Source organism: Trachurus trachurus (assembly GCF_905171665.1).
Source record: "Trachurus trachurus genome assembly, chromosome: 14".
Lineage (NCBI taxonomy): Eukaryota > Metazoa > Chordata > Actinopteri > Carangiformes > Carangidae > Trachurus > Trachurus trachurus.
This window is the reverse complement of record NC_139903.1, coordinates 23,565,230-23,583,202: the sequence shown is the minus strand read 5'-3', so window position 1 is coordinate 23,583,202 and position 17,973 is coordinate 23,565,230. Positions and strand designations below refer to the sequence as shown.

The 17,973-nt window shown below is 40.5% G+C and overlaps 1 long non-coding RNA gene across 1 annotated transcript in view; it reads right to left on the bottom strand.

The window, feature by feature from the left end:
* Window positions 1–14,695, bottom strand: part of LOC310996746 — a 31,061-nt gene extending 16,366 nt beyond the window's left edge. The window contains exon 1 of the long non-coding RNA XR_014595911.1: window positions 14,623–14,695. This is a non-coding gene — a long non-coding RNA (uncharacterized lncRNA). The remainder of the gene's footprint in view (window positions 1–14,622) is intronic.
* Window positions 14,696–17,973: the final 3,278 nt, after the last annotated feature.

The window sequence follows — 17,973 nt, the reverse complement described above, 5'->3', positions numbered from 1 at the left end:
CTCTTTCCCTGTTTGTTTGTGTGTTTTGACCCCCCCCCCTCCTCCCTGCAGCCAGCCCACTCCGTGTCTCCCTATCCTGTGTGTGTGTGTTTTCATCTCTCTTGCTCTCTGTTGAGAGTCTGACAAATATAAATATGGTCGCATTTGTCAATCGCTGTATTTTATTTTGAAAAGTGTTTTATTTTGAAAATTGACCGGATTCTCTCGTTGTTTCATGGGTGACTTCCTGCCAAGATTGACGCGATTGCTCGCGGCTCGCGCACAAAATAGAACAGACGCCGAAACGATAAATGCACGGCGCGAGCAATCGTGGCGCTTTGCGGCGCGTCGCCTCTGGTCTGAACTACAGAACCTGTTAACTTGGGCGCCGAAGGGAAGCGGTCTCCGTTCCGCGGCTATTCGCGGCGCTTCGGCGTCCGGTGTGAACCCAGCGTTAAACTAAACAGGATTTTTCCCGTGGCTATGCTACATTTTTACCTTGACTAAAAAGCTCCGGAGTAATTGTGATAGTTACTACATGACGTGAGACGCCAGGTGAAGGCGTTCACCTGGCGTCTCACGGCTGAAAACCAAGCTTGCAACATCAGTGTAGTTACTCGGTCGCCGCCCCGGTGTCCCAGCTCTCGTCTCTGCACTCCGCAACACAAACGCACTCCGTAACCGTAATCTTTTGTTTATGACGGTTAAGACTACACAAACACACACGTTGTAACATTGTATGTTATATAACGTTATCCACTGCTTCATTTATTGATTTTTCGCCGTCTTCGTTGTAAAAAAAATGCACATGGGCGAGAGGAGTAACCAAAACAGCGGAAAAGCAAGCAGACTTGAATAGTTCCGCTTTAAGGGTTTTGAAATATAGCAATTAAAGTTTGCAGGTAGTTCAGTTCAACAGAATTGTGCAAATGCCGCTCTTTGCCTTGGGAAATGTTTAGACACGAGACTGAATGAGTAAAAACTTTTGAATGGCTTCTACTTGTTAAGAGTCTTGACCTTTCGTAGTTAACTAAGGTAGAAATCATTATTATGCTCACGTCTCTTACAAAGGGCACTTAGGACAGGAGTTACATTTTTTAATCTCAATTCAAATTTAATCATCTATAAAGGATCCATAACTTGTGTATGTGAAGACTGCTGGGAGGTTAATCCTGTATCTATGAATGAATATGTGCAGCAGAGAGGGAGGAGGAGGGGGCTCCATAGGGGTTTCATTTTTTTTTCTTTTTGAAGTAATTTAAATCCCATGAGCACCCAGAACGTCCTCAGGTTATACTTTATCCACAGCTCTACCACCTCAAGCTAATATTAACATGTGGCCTGTGAGATTCAAAAAAAAAAGTCTAAATTCCCTCAGGGCAACTAAGTTCAATCCTCGAGAAAGGCCTCACCCACATCACACTATTTTCCTTGGATCTATTTACAAAACTCTTCTTATGTAATGTAGAGAGATCCCAATGAAATCCTGATGATGTAAGCACTGGTTAATCAATCAATCAAGTGCTGTAGAGGAGAATTTACACTACCGGCAGCAAAATTGTTATTTAAAACTCGTTACACAAAAACACAATTTGCTCTGCGCTAAGTAACAAAGCACCAGTCCAGTATCAACCTGCTGTCTGACAAATGATATTGCTTGCTGCTTCTTCTGACAAACTATCTTAGACATCATTTTAACACCTTGCCTTGCACAAAAAATCAAGCAAAGATGATTGAACATCGAAATTTGGTTGTTTGTGGTAAAGGCAGTAGATGATTTCAGAGAACTTTGCATAACTGTACACATTGAACTAATGTAAACAAACAGGACAAAATGTGAGGTCCTCATTTAGCCCAGCATGTCAAATGGTATTCCTGAGGCTTTTATCACATGTTTTTTCATGTATAAAACACAAATGTATGTTTTGAGCACTGAGATAAACTAGCCACCTGTTCAAGATATGCAGCACCTCACCACGTGCATGCTGGAATAGGCTTGATCCTCTGTGTGACCCTGAACAGGATAAGCAGATATAGAAAATGGATGGATGAATAGATAGTGTAAATTGTGTCCGAATTGTCGTACCGGCTAAAATTGGATCTGCACACACATAAGCAGAGAAAATGAAAAATGACCTGTTTCACTCTGACCGTATAACCTTTAACAACACTAAGGCATATATCATCAACATGCTTTGATTTTTCTTTTTCCCGGAAGACTGCACAGTGTCCACTTTATCCTATCATATAACATAAAATGTGGGGCACAGTGTAATAACAGAGATCTGGTAACATTAGAGCAAAAGCAGAAAAAAATGTCAATATGCTAAATACCTATTTAAGGAAATCACTTTTTGCAGATTTGCAGTTACTGTCCCACATGACACATACCATAACATATGTGCATTTTTCCTAGTTATTTGTCAATTTTTGTCATTCTATTTATATTGCACCTTGGCTTTTCTATCTTCATTTCGACCAAATGTAAAAACACTAACAGGTTTCTTATGGAAATGTATTCCAACTGAGAAATTAAAGGTGAAGTATTGAAGGACACTGTTATTCATTTATGTGTGAATCTTCAGCTGCCTGGCTACTTCACATTGCAAAACTCATTCCTGAGCTGCTGCAGAAAAAAAGGGGGAAAAAAAGATTAATAGGAGTTCTAACTGTCTTCTAATATTCCCTGTGGAGACTTACATTGTGTTTTTATTTTTTAATTCACTGAAGCCTCACTTCTTGCCCTTAAGGACAAACACCAATTTTGTAGTTGCTTTCAGTGTGGCAACCAGTTTATGTTTGCAAATTGATACCATTCAACTGTAAAAACAGCTTTGATTTGCGGAAAATCCTACCCCTTGTGATTTTATCCTGCACGTATAGTGAAAGTAATTGGTGTTCCATTAAAGCAGATTCATTTATTGCACTTTTGTGACTTGAAACTAAGGACACAACTAGAACAATTTTGAGAACCCTCTTACGAAGGACACTGAATGTAAATTTTTATTCTGGTTGATTGAACCTCTTCTCAGGCTGACATCAGGCGGTCACCACACTGCATCTATATATATATAAAAATAAATTAAGCTGAAAGTTGTTGGTGCAACGAAACAAACAAGAGATACAGGGAGTCATCAATCAAGTGAAATTTCTACACGCCCTCAACCACAGAGGAAGTGTAATCATCCCAAATACAAGTGAAAACACGATAACCTTTGTTTTTATAAACCTTAAACTTGCTAAAGCTTCTCCTGACAAGGCAGATTTATTCAAGAGGGTCTGGGTGCAGACCTCCAGTGTGGAGCAGCTTCCGTTGCAGGCTCCACTCTCAGGCCACCTACACTGTCAGGCCTGGAAATAACAAACCTTTTTTTTGTCTCCAAAAGGACCCTGGCATTTTCAAGCATGACAACAGTACTGTAAGTATAACCTATATCAAAAAAATAAAAATGTCTGAATGCACGGGTTGTATTACAGTTTTACTAGTCGCCTTTATCAGTAGGATATATATAGTAAATATTTCACACAAATTACCGAATGAATGTTATGGTGGTGGGCTGTCGTAATTTTTAAATTAGTTACACTAACGGTGGCTAGCAGTTGAAGTTTATGTTATTTGTTGTCTAAATGAAGATGAAATAAGGAATTATTTTTTTGCTATCCTTCAGTCCATTTGGGGAGGAGGAACTGGTGGAGGCTGCACGACACTATGCCAGACTGTGGACTGCAGAAGGAGGATCTGAGCTTGATGATGTGGAGACAGAAGTCATCCTGGAGCCGTTTAAGTTCCCCAATATTGAATTTGTTATTTTATGTGTTTTCATTACTGTTTTTAATCAACACCTAATAGCCTACCCACCTAATAATTTATTTTCATTATACCATGAAAAGCACAGGTAAGTTAGTGTATTTTAAAATGCAGTTTTAACTTAGGGTGACCAAGTGTTCCCTTTTGCTTAAAGGCTTTTTTTTCCTTTAATGGAAAGCACAGTCGAGAGAGAGAGACAGGAAATGGGGAGGCAGAGGGGTGGGAAATGACACGCAGGAAAGGGCCGCTCGTCGCTGGATGGGGCGGCTGTTCTCTCTTTTTTGTTGTTGTTTTTTTTTTTTTACAAAAACTGGAAGAGAGGCTCCAACTGTCCAATCAACAGGCTAAATGTTTTTTCTATGAACTTATGTCACTAAATAAGGATGGAGTTTATACCCCATTGTGACAGTTTGCCTCCGTTGCATTAGCTGAGCAATTTGCATCTCTGCCTCGCACAGCGACAACAGCTTGCACCAACAATTAAAGGTAATGAACATACCCCTAAGACTATAGGGATTATGGCAATAGGCGAATTTGCCAAAATGTTGAACTATCCCTTTAAATATAAATCAATGACAAAGCCGCTTCCTCCAAAAGTGTCGATTTTATTTTGAAGTGCATTTCCTGTCCCGAGCGTCCCGACAATGGAGGTGACCTGAGAGTGGAGCACGCACCGGAAGCGGCCCCGCACTGGAGGTCTGCACAGCCAGACCCCTCTCGATTTATTTGAATGGCAGTGTTCAAACACAGTAATTCTTAATACTTCCCAACACATATACCCCTTTCCCACTGGCCCAAAAACCTGTTTAAACCCGCTAACAATCGGCTTTTGGTGGCAGTGGGAAAGGCGCACCGACCCGCGTCAAACGACATGGCGAGCGACGCGGATTAAAATCTCCTCGGCTCGGCTCTGATCGGCTTGCAGAGGGAACGCCAGACCCGGGTCAACCCTCTAATTTACGTGATGACGTTGAGTGTTACGTGACGCCACGTCATCGCGCCAGTTGCGTCTCTTATCACGTACCAAAACAAAGCTCTGCTCGCATCCGAGACTAGGATTTGATCAAAAGATCTATTATTAAAAATTGGTTTGAACCCGCTATCTCTCTAAATAAACTTTGGATTAATTTATTTTTTTGATATTTGTTTACTAGAAAGATCTACTGCCAGAATCAATGGAGCAAAATCTGACTCTCTTCTGACCTGGTCTAAGGCCATTGAGCATATTCAGAAAATTAACGCGTCATAGCTTCTATGATAATTATTATTATTTATTTATTTAATATTTATCCCTTTTTTTTCTCTCTCTCTCTTCCTCTAAATTCTAGGGTTGTCTAACCCTACAGGCCCTGTTTGTCTTGTTTGTCTGTGGTTGTCTTTGTTTCTGTGTATGTGAGTCTTGTCTGTGAAGTATTTGTTATTGCTGTGTGGTATCAGAGCATATTTTTACATTTGTTTTATTTTTTTATTATTATTATTCTTAGTGTATTTATAATATATAATTAATATGACTCAGAGTGTATTAATGACTATTAATTGTTTGGATTTTTTTTTTTTTTTCCCCGCACCAGAATTTTTTTTTTAAATTATTATTTTTATTTTTTATTTTTATTTTTTAACACTTTATTATTTTATTTTACTGCAACTTTATTGCTATCATCATTGTTATCATTCTTCATTCAATTTTTGACATTTATTCATTTATCTTATTCTTTTATTTCTTTCTATCTTTATTTATTTGTATCTTGTTCTGTGTGCATCTGCTCTGGTTCTGTTCCCCTTTTTTATTTTTATTTTTTTATTGTGGTCTTGTTTGTTAGCACTGTCTAACTGGTTTATCTACCACACTCCCTTGTGCCCTGTATTATTCACTATGTTTTTTTGTTTTTTCTCTTTCCTAATGTTTTGAGTAGGGCTGGGACGATATGCTTTTCTCCCGATTCGATTCTTCTACGATTTTTTGGATGGCGATTCGATTTAAATTGCGATTGTACGATATTGCCGATTCTCTCGATTTTTAGTCGCATTTTTAACATTTATCTGCACACAAACACTGTAGGAGCCTATAAATTAACATACTCCATTATAAAGTGAACTTAAACCCTTTTCAAAGCCTGTACTCTCTGTATGTAAAAGAGGCTAACAAATACACATTGCACAATATTTAAAAAAAAATTCTAAAAAAAAAAAAAAAATTAAAAAAAAAAAAATTTCTAAAAAAAAAAATCGATTTTTGAAAAAAAAAATTGATTTAAAAATCGTCAAAAAAGATATTGCGATATCTATGTGAATCGATTTTTTCTCCCACCCCTAGTTTTGAGGAATTAAATAAAATTTTGATCAAAAAAAAAAAAAAAAAGATCAAACAACACTGACCAAAAAAGATTGAAAAAAAGACAGGCGACAGTCTGTTTAACTGACGTGTTGTGCAGCGGCAGACTCGCTGTCCTCCCAGTCTCCGCAGGTCAGCCAGACGTCTTGTCTGCCTCGGCCGATGGACCTCAATACTCCGCGGAGGGCGGCTGTGGCATGACACGGTGTTTCTTGCACCACGGATGAAAGCGGGGCAGCTGGTTTATGCTCTGTCTGATCCCCCAGCGGGGGGTCAGAGTCGGCTCATTTCGGTCAATGGGAAAGGAGCCAAATGCTGATTGTTAGCGGGTCGACCAGCTAATTTTAGTGGGAAAGCGGCTATAGAAGTTGTGTTGAAACATTATTAAAGCAGAAGTGAGTGGTCCGGTCGTTTTCGCTAATGCTAATGCGTTCCAGGCAGGCTTTTGAAATCGTAAATTACAGCTTCAAGTCACAACTTACGACTTTGTAGCGTTCCAGGCAACCCACTCGTGTTTTTCCGACCTGTTTTACCGGTGAAAGTCACTATAACGGCCACTCGTAACTTCCGACCGGTGAACTCGTACCAGATCGAACTGGTAACACTTCACGGTCGGAAAAATACGAGTTTCCTTGAACGCACCATAACAGTCCTCGTCGCTACGTCACCACATTCACGGCGTTCCTTGGCTGCACACACAGCCCTGCATGCCGTTCTCTCTCCTCATTGGATAAAAACTGTAGGATACGATAAATGTTTTCTCTTCGGCTCAGAGCAGAGCAGAGGGACTGAGAGACCCGTGTTTCAGTCCAAACACTCTATGTAAGTGATTGCTGTCGGAAGATATAACTATTTAAGACTTATATTAACACAAATATATCACTCACTTCTGCTTTAACTAACTGATCATTATTTTTATGTGTATGTTTTTCAAAATGTATTATTAATGAACAAAAATATTCAAATCATTATTCATTATTTCTTACTAAGTTAACCTATGGAAGTAACATAGAATATTTATCATTTGTGTAAAATTATTTTAATTCCTGTGCCAAGTCTTGAACGATGGCTACATTTTTTAGGTCACACTGACCTTGACCTTTGGTCATTGACCATCATAATCCAATTACTTCATCCTTGAGTCCCAGTGGACATTTGTGCCAAATGTTAAGCATTCCTGAGATTTTGTGTTCATGAGGCAAATAATGGGACAGAACGATGGGCGGACAGACAGGGCAAAAACATAATGCCCCAAAATCTGCGTTGTAGGTGTGGAGGGGAAAAAAAGGATCAAATTATACTTTTATGTCTATTAGGTTCATAAATTCCAGACACAAGCCTCGGAATAGAGAACTGTCTCCTTCCATTGGTTAGAAAATGCTTAAAGCCTCGTCTTGCCTCAGACACTCATGCATAGCTGTCACGTACTGCCAGCAGGCATCATACCTTAATCCCAGATTAAGTTTTGAAGCAAGGTTACTCAGTGATTAATCTCAGAAGCTGTATATCATTTGGTATGTATCCATCAGTGTTTAACTGTGGCTTTCACTTCCCAAACTGCAGACTGTGTCCTGCATGGAAGAAAGAATGGATTGCATGAGACAAAAATCTGACTCATTAATGATACATCATTGTGCTTTCCCTCCAGTGTCTCACTTCACTTTCTTGTCAAAATTTTCATTCTTGAAACAACCATCACAAAGAATACCTTATTTTTACACTTGCAAAATCGGAAATTGGGGGGATTTTGAGACGTTAAGTCTTTTACACAACACGACAACTCAAGCAACTCTTAAACTGATTCAGACAAAGATACGAGAACACAAGGTTCTGAAATCGTAACTAAGGTAGGGTTGGAGATCCTGGTTCTAGCAGGCCACATTTTGAAAATACACAGACAAAGGCTAAGCCCCTTTCCTCAGACATCTCTATGAAGCCACGCCTCCGGAATGCAGGCTCACATTAAGTCGTGCCACAAAGTATTGCTTTCACGGCGCGACACTGCACAGCATTGCTAACTTTCCTCCAGCTTTTTCTTATGGCTCATTCATGTGAAAGAAAACACCTACATTGCCATCTACCAGACTGGAGTATGGTACATTCAACTGGCGTTGTCTTTTCTGCAGTCATTACTCTGCTCTGCAGACTCTGATCACGCACGCGATAAGTGCTCTGAGAGCAGTACAAGTAGAGGAGGGATAGAGGGAGAGAGACGGCATCTTGACTGACTTGTTGCATTAAAGATGATTGGATGGTGTTTTTCCAGGCTTGTTCGTTCCACAGGTGACTGACTTTTTTCATTTTTTTTGAAAAAGCATTGAATTACTTGGTTGCAATCAGAGTGTGGAGAGGATAACCGGCTTCATTAAAAACAAATGCACATTGCCGGGAGGAAAAGCTACCATTCTTAGCATAGTTCCACTTTAAAGCAGAAGTAAGCAATCCGGTCGTTTTAGCTAACTTCTCGTCAGCCAATGGAGTTAGCAGCCCCCGCCCTCGTCATGGATCTATTGGTCCTCGTCCCTACGTCACCACATTCACGCGCATCCCTTGGCTGCACACACAGCCCTTCATGCCGTTCTCTCTCCTCATTGGATAAAGGTTGTAGGATACAAGGAAAGTTTTCTCCTCGGCTTACAGCAGAGCAGAGTGACTGACAGACCCGTTTTTCGGACCAAACACTCTACAGGGTTTCCCGCAGCGCTTTCCTGTTAAGGCGGCCGCCTTAACAACAAAGAGCTGCCGCCTAAACTAACGTCTTAAAAAAAAGAAAAATGTTGCGATAGGGTAGGTTGCGGACGATCAATCGATCCGCTCGCACCGCCCCCCGGCCGACAGGACAGACACCACCTTAACTAACAAATTTTCTGGGGGAAACCAAGGGGGCAGTTGTGGGTCTGAGAAGTGAAGCTCACTTCCGCGTTCAAAAAACTGCAATCCCCCCGGCCAGTTTTTTTTTAACTCTACCGTTTTACTGTTATTAGGTTAAAACTCTGGCCAATTAGGGCGCGGAAACGTTGAGTGACAGGTCCGAGCAGCTCCGTGGACAGCTGCTTCGAGGCCAGTGGGCCGGCCAATCCAACATGGCGCTGTCCAAGACCGCCATATTTGAGTCACAAAAACGACTCCCCAAAACCAATGGGTGACGTCACGGACGCTACGTCCATTCTTTTTACAGTCTATGGGGGAAACACTGCTCTATAGTGATTGCTGTCGGAAGATATAACTATTTAAGACTTATATTAACACAAACATTCCGCTTAGTTCTGCATTAAAGGGGCGTTCACACCGGACGCGATAGACGCGAATGGAGCGGCAACTCTACATTGAAAATCTATGTAAATGGCGTGATGACACGCGATTCAGGCGGAGGCGGCGCGAATGGAGCGCCTGGAGCGGCGCGAATAAAGTTGAAAATATTGAACTTTTTAGGCGGCATAGCGCCGTGACATCCAATCAGCGACGAGTTCAAGCCGACGATGTCACTTCTCTGTACGGTTGTTTACACTCAGAACAACATGAAGGAGAAGCTAATTGTATATGAGCTGTGTGTGGGCACCGCTGCCGTCTTCTACACAGAGTGAAAAAAAAAAAAAAAAAAAAACACACACACAGTGAACCCAGACACGACGGCGGGTGGTTTTCCGGTGTTTCTGAGACTTGTACAGCAAGTACAGTGCAGCAACGGTGGTGATATCAGCCTCGATCGCTGTGGAAAGAGAGCGGGTTGAGATCACCGGTTTTCAAATTAACGGGTGGAGCGTCTAACGCGACAGACGCGAATGACGCGATGGACGCGAATGATCCAAAATGACCAAGCGGCGCGAATGAAGCGTCTGGCACGATTGTATTCGCGTCTATCGCGTCCGGTGTGAACGCCCCTTAAGTGTTGAAGTTAAATGTGAGTTTAGCTCTGTTCAGCTTAAGAATGAACAACCACTCTATTGAATACACAAGAAACCAGAGTCAAATCCTCTGGCTCGAGGAGAGGTCATCTAAAGTATTGAGAACTACAGCATTTAAATTAGGTTTGTGTTGTGTTGTATACATGTAGGAAATATAGGAAGTTGCTCCAAGTAAAATAAAAGGACTAGTACTTCATTATCTATCTGTGAATGTTCAAAGTACTGCATCAACATTTGTTTGGATAGATGGATCAAAGTTGATCACAGCAACTTTTGTCCACATGAACAGTAAATGTAAAACATCAGGGGCCCACCAAAGTTGCAGAAACAGTAACAGGGGCCACACCTCCATAAATATCACACCCTGCTTTGATCTTTTATTTTGAATTAAATGTCCTCGCTCTCTTTTTTCTGCTTTAATGGACTTAATTTTATTTAATTAGTTCTTTTGATAGTGAGTGAAACACTTTAGCAAAACATGCATAATCTTGTAATTAACTTGAGTTTGTACCAATGAGTAGGTTTGTCAGTGAAGATGAAGCATACAAATGATATTCATTATTTTGCAAATGTTGTGTCTGTTTTAAGAATTGTCTACTAGGTTTATAGGCTACAGGAAGAGAAGCCTCCCAGTTATTTCCCAATGAGGAGATTAAAGGAATATCATATTCCAGGAATTTTAGACAGGGTCACGATAGGTTACTAAGTAAAATGGAGCTGGAGATTTTTTAATCAGAATGTGTTGATATTGTTTCATTTTTCATGTACACTCCCTCAGCCTTCATGACAGTAGAGATTGGTTTAATCAATAACCAATTTCAAGCTTTTTTTGTATGCATACGAAAAATGAAACTGGTTAAACCCGCTTTACTTATTTCATTTTTAAAATGACAAACTCAATGCTTCCACTGAGATAATAACTTGGATCGGGAGCTTGATGGAAATAAATGAGCAGGTTCCACTAATCAACCTTTTCTGTTATTTAAACCATTGAATGTTTTTCAAATGTTTTGTAACATAAAGGTCTCACACATAAAGAGACACGATTAGGCAGATCCATAATGTTATCATATAACCTGGAAATAATCTGAGAAGCAGTTTCCAATACTGAACATTTAAATCCACCACCAACAAGATGCAGTATATATGAAATGATGCCAAGCCACAATTATAAGAGTTTAATTCACACTCAGTATGAGACATCCTGCTCATCCTGGCTGTGATGTATAAACATATGTACTGTAGCCTATGTTTCTGACTCACACGTCCTACTTCCATTCTGTTCCTTATGTGCTACATATAGGGATCGCCCTGTGTAGCATGAATCAGAATTAGTTCTGGAGCTGTCCATGACCGACATATGACAGCCATGGGGGAAATTCATAAACGTAGTGTACCACTGCGTGTCATAATCACACTTACATAAACCTATAATGAAGACAAAGAAATAAACTAGGACACACTTACACATCCTGTAACGATGTCAGACAAACTATTTTCTTGGAACATTACTTTCTTAAGGACAAACCAAATTTATTTTCCCCAGTGTTGAACATCTTTTGTGTAAGATACTGTGAATCTAATTGAAAACCAGAGTCAATTACATCCTCCACATTACTGCTGACCTAAATAAGAACACATGTGTGGTCTTTTTTTGTTCATCTAATCCTTTGTGCAGATAAAAAAGAATAAAAAAAGGGCTTCACTAATAGTATTCAGATTGCCAGATTGGCTATGAGTAATCATTATCCCCAGAGGATGAATCCTAATGCCTTTCATCAACACTATGATTCCCTTTTGTGACAAAGGAATTTGAATGAATGCAATTTGGAAAGTCAGTAATCAAACAGCCTAGTTTTTACCCATGATACTGAGAACCTAATCCCCAGATTCTCAGGGAAAGTTAATGTGGACAGCTCAGCCATTGAACTTCTCTCTGCTTCCACAAAAAATGGATGATATGGTAGTCAGATGATAAAATATCATTACATTCCCCCCAATGACTGGTAACTGCAACTGTAATTAGGTGTAGCACTTGAGCAAAAGCAGCCTCTTAATCTTCACTCCTGGCTGCTTCTGTGAGTTTCTTTTTTTCATGTTACAGGGAAGTATTTCACTGCAAAATTAAGGGTGGATATTTTCTGTAATTTAGAAAGTAGAAATCACACACTTCCACTGTGATATTGTGATGATAAATGATGAACTTGAAGCACGTTCTTATCCATTCCTGATTAGGGCATGAGGAAGAAAATGGGGGTCTGATGGAGAGATACTGTAGATGGCCACAGAAATACAGGGACATACGAGGGATAGAAGAACATATGTAACTTAATTAAAAGTGACAAGTCTTGAAAATGTCATTGTGTGTCTCTGTGCCTGTAATTAAGAGCCCTGATTAAATTCTGGCTACCTCCCAAAGACTGTATACAGCATTTAAAACATTTGCCAGTTTAACTGTAGAATCTAATTAGAATGAATGACTTGTGGATCAACTCCAACTCAGTCTGCCACGCTGCATTCACAATAATGGAATAGAGGATGAGGAGATTGGGAGGATCAAGTAAAGTGGGAGAGAGAAGGCTCTTTGAACGAAGGAAAAGAGATGAGTGTGTTGGACCATATCAAAGCTCTTGGTTTATGTCTCTGTCTGGCTCGCTTGTATTTCACTCACTCCACTTTGGTTATAATATTCTGTCACCCTTACCTCCATCAGTCAGATGGTGATGCAGTCCATTACAAAACTAAAATCTCACCAAATAAATCCATTCGAAGTTTCTCTGTGTGAGAACAGAGAAGTACGTGATGGGAGCAAGAAATTATAAGGAGGCGAATTGCAGGTGGAGGAAAATTGGGCACAAAACCAATATGTTGTGTGGAAAATAACAAACGCAGAGAGAAGAAAAGACTGATGGCGTGTGTGAGAGAGCGACTGTGTTTCCAAGAACAAGTGACAGGAAAAGCCGAGCTCTATAGCTCACCCTCTGATCTAAGTGAGGGTCACTGTTACTTACTGCGACACTGAAGATCAACTAACAGCTGCTAATGTGTAGAGACTCCAAGTGGATTTACAGCGGGATAAACAAGGCCGATGCTGGGTTAGTTTAGACTTTATGGGAAAACAGACCTGTGTCCTAACTGCTGATCACTCTGTAACAGGATAGTTATGGACTATGCGATCCAGGACATTATTGTTTATATCACAGCCTCTCACATCAAAGTTTCCCAAAGATAGTGACGTATTTCCAAAGGTTGCCATGTAAGTGACTTGTTTTAGCAAGACAAGACAGAAATAATGACGTTATTTAAAGTAACTGAGTTACAGACATTGAAGGCTTGCGGCCTCAAGGCAATGGTGAAACAGTGGTTGTGATGTTTTCGCACCTTGCAAGCTTATAATAGACCAGATGTTGTTATTGAAGGAAGAGTAGCAGAGCAGGAAGTGGGTTATGTTGCACGTCTCACAGGTTGTTTTGTGTGCAGCCTTCAGTAACTTCCATAAATTGGTTGTTAAATGTTTGCAGATGCATGAGGGGGAAAATAGAGTGAAAATGATTACTGCACTTTATCTGCAGCTATTAGCAGATGTAATATTTTTGAAAACACTGCCCCTTGGACCTCTGATTGAATCTGATGCATCTTATTGGAGACAGGACCTCCTCGTGTGTCCGACAGACTTTTTTGTGTCTTCAGATTTTTATGCAACAAGGAGGAATGTGGGGATAAATAAAAGTAATGAAATGTGTGGAGAAGAGAAGCATTCCTGTGGAAAGCATAGGCAGACAAGGTCAGCATATAATCAAATCTTAAGTACGCAAGATGTGAAGTACACTGAGCTCAAAGGGGTTTTCTGTTCAAGAACTAACTTCAGTAGCATCACTAAGAGTCATAGTAGAGTCACAGAGAGAAACAGAGCTGAGAGAAGCAGATCAACAATCGTCCCAGCCGCACAGTTCATTAAGACTTATTCTGTTGCACACAGTTAGCCCAGTATTTAATTGAGGAGGACAGCTCGATCATTCCCTTGTGGAGTAGCAGCACTGAGTGCATTTGGGACTGCAGTGCAACAGCAAGCTTCTGTCACACTGAGACTTGTCATATGATGCTTCCAGGGACTACAAAACCAAAACACAACTGCACATTACAGAGCCTCAGCTGGAAATTGGTAATGTACTATAAAGGAGGCTTCTCTGTGGATCCACATGAGAGCTGATTGTTTCAGAGTGAATGCAGTTGAGTTCTCGACATGAATATATTCAGGAATCAGCCCCCTCTCATAGAGATGATGTTTAATGCACGGGGTTGTGCAGAGGCCTTCAGGGGGAAGGTGCTCATAGTTAAGAAAAGACACATTGAATAAGATTTCAACACACCATACACCACCATCATTTATCTAGCATAACCTGGGAATTATAGCAACCTAATTTAGATTCAAACAGAACCACATCAGATGATGTCCCTGATATAAACTATTATATATAAAAGTTGAATGTAGCCCCTACCCATCTCTGTTGTGAATTTACAGGATTTTTTTTTTCTCTCACTAAGATATAAATTTCACCACAACGCTATGTGCTTCTTAATGATGTATGAGAACTTACAAAGCAGATGTTGTAGACTTACTGTCATGGCCAAGTAGAACTAGGAGGCCTCCGTTCTAAGGGTGTGTAGGCTCTGATCCTGGAGGTGGATTGTGGACAAATGCAGTTGAAGATCATGTAACATTCACAAGTTACAGTAAACACATAGCCTACATTTGTATGAATCTGATTATGTTACAATTCCACTGTGTGACAGATATTGAATAATGGCATCTCACCTCCGATATGCTTCGTTGACAAAGCTGCAGTTCAATGGATGTTCAGTTGCTGCAGGCAATTTTCCTGAAACAGACAAATGTGACATTAAACGGTAGCGGGAACTGAGGCACTCAGAGTAGTAAGGTGATTTTAGAAAAGCCTTTATTGCAGCGTGGCCAAAAACAAATGTGACATTAACTTTGATCATGTACAGGTGTGTTTCAGCAGCAATGTCTTCATTACAGCCTACAGAGAAGCAGACCGACCTCAATGTTTACAGCACAAAAGGTGATATCACTTGAAATTTCTAATGTTTTTTTTTTCTCCAGACAAGCTTTGAGGGGAAAAAATAGGCTACAGCCAGAAACACATCATGTAGCTACACTAGCTTTAGCAAGAAATTCCTTAACTTAGCCTACTGTTTCAGCATTTAAAGGTTGTCCACTCATAGCCACAAATAATGCTCATAACAGCAACAAACGTCACAAACAGTACAAACGGGGCCCCAGCACATGATACGAGGCATCAAACATCTGTTAGCTTTGCCTGGTTTCTATTGAAAAGAGACGAAAACAACTCACCAGCTCTCCTCCAGTTATAAGTTATGCAGCAGCTTTCCGCGTCCAGCTGAAAATGAAATCAGTCGTCGTCGTTCTCAAACTGCGACCGTGTTGTCCATTCTGTGATGTCTGCTTCACTTTTACGTCTCTTCCTGCAACAAACGTCGTCCTGATCTCGCGTGTGACGTCGCGTATAATCTCGCGCTTGTTTACGTAATTACGTAATTCTCTCCCGCAAATATCTAAAGTTAGAAATGCCCAATTCCGTTAATTTCCCTGTGAACACTCGATAATAACTTTTATAAACTGATAGGCAAGATACATAGGAACTTTGGCTGGATTATATGGAGTAATAATCACACATTTTCATCCTTGAGCTGCGGGACTCTACTTCACTTGGTAATGTAATCGCCTCCACGCCCGACTACCTGTAACCATGGCAGTAACAATCAGACACAGAAGTGACAACAGGGCTGAGTTTATGGAGTTTGAGAACAAAGACGACTGGTTTCATTTCGATGGGCACCCCGATCAGTTTGAGACTGAGTTTACTTAAGACAAGCTGAAGGAAATGGAGGAGAAACGTGAAAGAGAGCTTTCCGGTGGAGCAGAGACGGGTGGAGTCTATGTGCTGAGCCTGGGGGAATCAAGTGGTCAGTGGTCACTGCCTGCCGGTGGCCGCTGAAACCAGAGGTTTGTGCTGCCAGTCGAACGTTATGCTGGATGTGGAAAGATGCTGCATGACGTATAACTGGAGGAGAGTGGGTGAGTTATTTTCGTCTCTTTTCAATAGAAACCAGGCAAAGCTAACAAATGTTTGATGCCTCGTATTATGTGCTGGGACCCTGTTTGTCCTGTTGATGACGTTTGGTGCTGTGGCTTTTTGATCGGTTGTGCGTGGATCTGACTGCGCTGTTTGTTACGGTGCGGTCATTGTTAAAGTTGCTACAACTAGAGAAGCTAGCAGATAGCAGAATTCATCCCTCGAGGGGGGGTCTAACTCTGTGTCACAGTGCATTGGACCCACAGTCTATGCCATATTGGGTGGACCATGGGTTAAACTTATCCGATGTAGCTAAAACTTTTCTTGGTTGATTGAAAGGTTAAGACTTTAAAAATTACAATTCATTAGGTTTATTTTACTGAAACTGTGAACCAGGCTGCTGAGTTTATTTGGAGCAACAACAATATTGATACAAAATATGAGGCGTTATACTGTAGATATTCTGTAGAAACCACCCTCCTGTTTCACAGTTATGGTTAGGCTATACAACTTCCTACTGTATAACAACGCCTAGGCTACATGATTGACCAACCCTCTTGTCACTCTGCTCCAGTTTTACTCCAGTTACCAAATATCCTTACATTAATTTCCCAGTTATTATACAACAGCATTATTCTGACTTTACTTGTCTGTTATTTCTTGGCCATTTCTTCACATTACCGCAGTGTTATGTGACCACATAATCACGAGCCTTTTAGTGTACTGTAAGAGTTTCCATATTTAGCCAAAACCGGATCTTTCCTTGATCTTAACTTAACCAATGACTTTGACTGTCTTCACGGCAGCTGCTCCGCCCTTGGCTGCAAAGACGCTCTGCAGAGGGCAGTCAGATCAGCAAAAGGCATCAACAACGGCTGAGCTGCCAGCCATCCAGAGCCTCTACAATGAGCTCTGCAGGAAGAGAGCGCAGCGGATCCTCTCTGACTCCAGCCATCACAGGGCAGACTTTTCACACTCCTGCTGTCTGGCAGGCGGTGTGGGAGCATCCGGACCCAAACCAGCAGGTTTAGAGACAGTTTTTACCCACAATTTATCAGGCTACCGCTGATAATCACACTTGCAGGACCATAATTGCATACACACATTTACATATAGCTATACACCATGGAGGGAATATTACAGTTTACTTGGTTTAATTGATATCATTTAAATGTAAATAATGTGTTTTTTATTACACTATTTTTTTAAGGTAAATAATAATATTTTTTATCATATTTTAACCTTTTACATTTAAAAGTATACGCTGTAATCATTCTGCTACAAGTGAACAGTATAGGAAAACAACTTAACTGTGTTGCTACGATTTCATTCTAGATAAATGTTGTTGGTATTTATAAATAGTGGCTGCTCATTATTTTTTATTTAAAAGATGTAGCCTAATTCAGAGGGTATTGTCTTGAGAGAGAGAGAGAAAGTGACGGTGTTATTATGATTTCAGAATTTGTTGTTTCCAACATGTGTGTGCATGTGTGTATGTAAAGATGTCACACATTTTCCAGCATCACATCATATATTTTTGAATGCTTACATGATAAAACTTGTGGAGCTGAGGCTGTGGCAACCACTAGCATCATTAGCACAGCTGGGTGTCAGTCAAAGGGTAAACCAATTGATGAGAGGTGTGGGGGCAGATGTTAAGAAAGTGAAAGCAAGTTTTTTTCTTTCTTTTTTTAAAGGCAAATATAAGGACTTTAAATCAATCTGTTATTGGGGTCAGTGGGGTTGTTTTATGTACATTTTTCATTTTGTGTAATTACGCTTTCCTATTGTCCGTATGTTGCATTGGCACAGAGCCTGCAGGTCAAATGG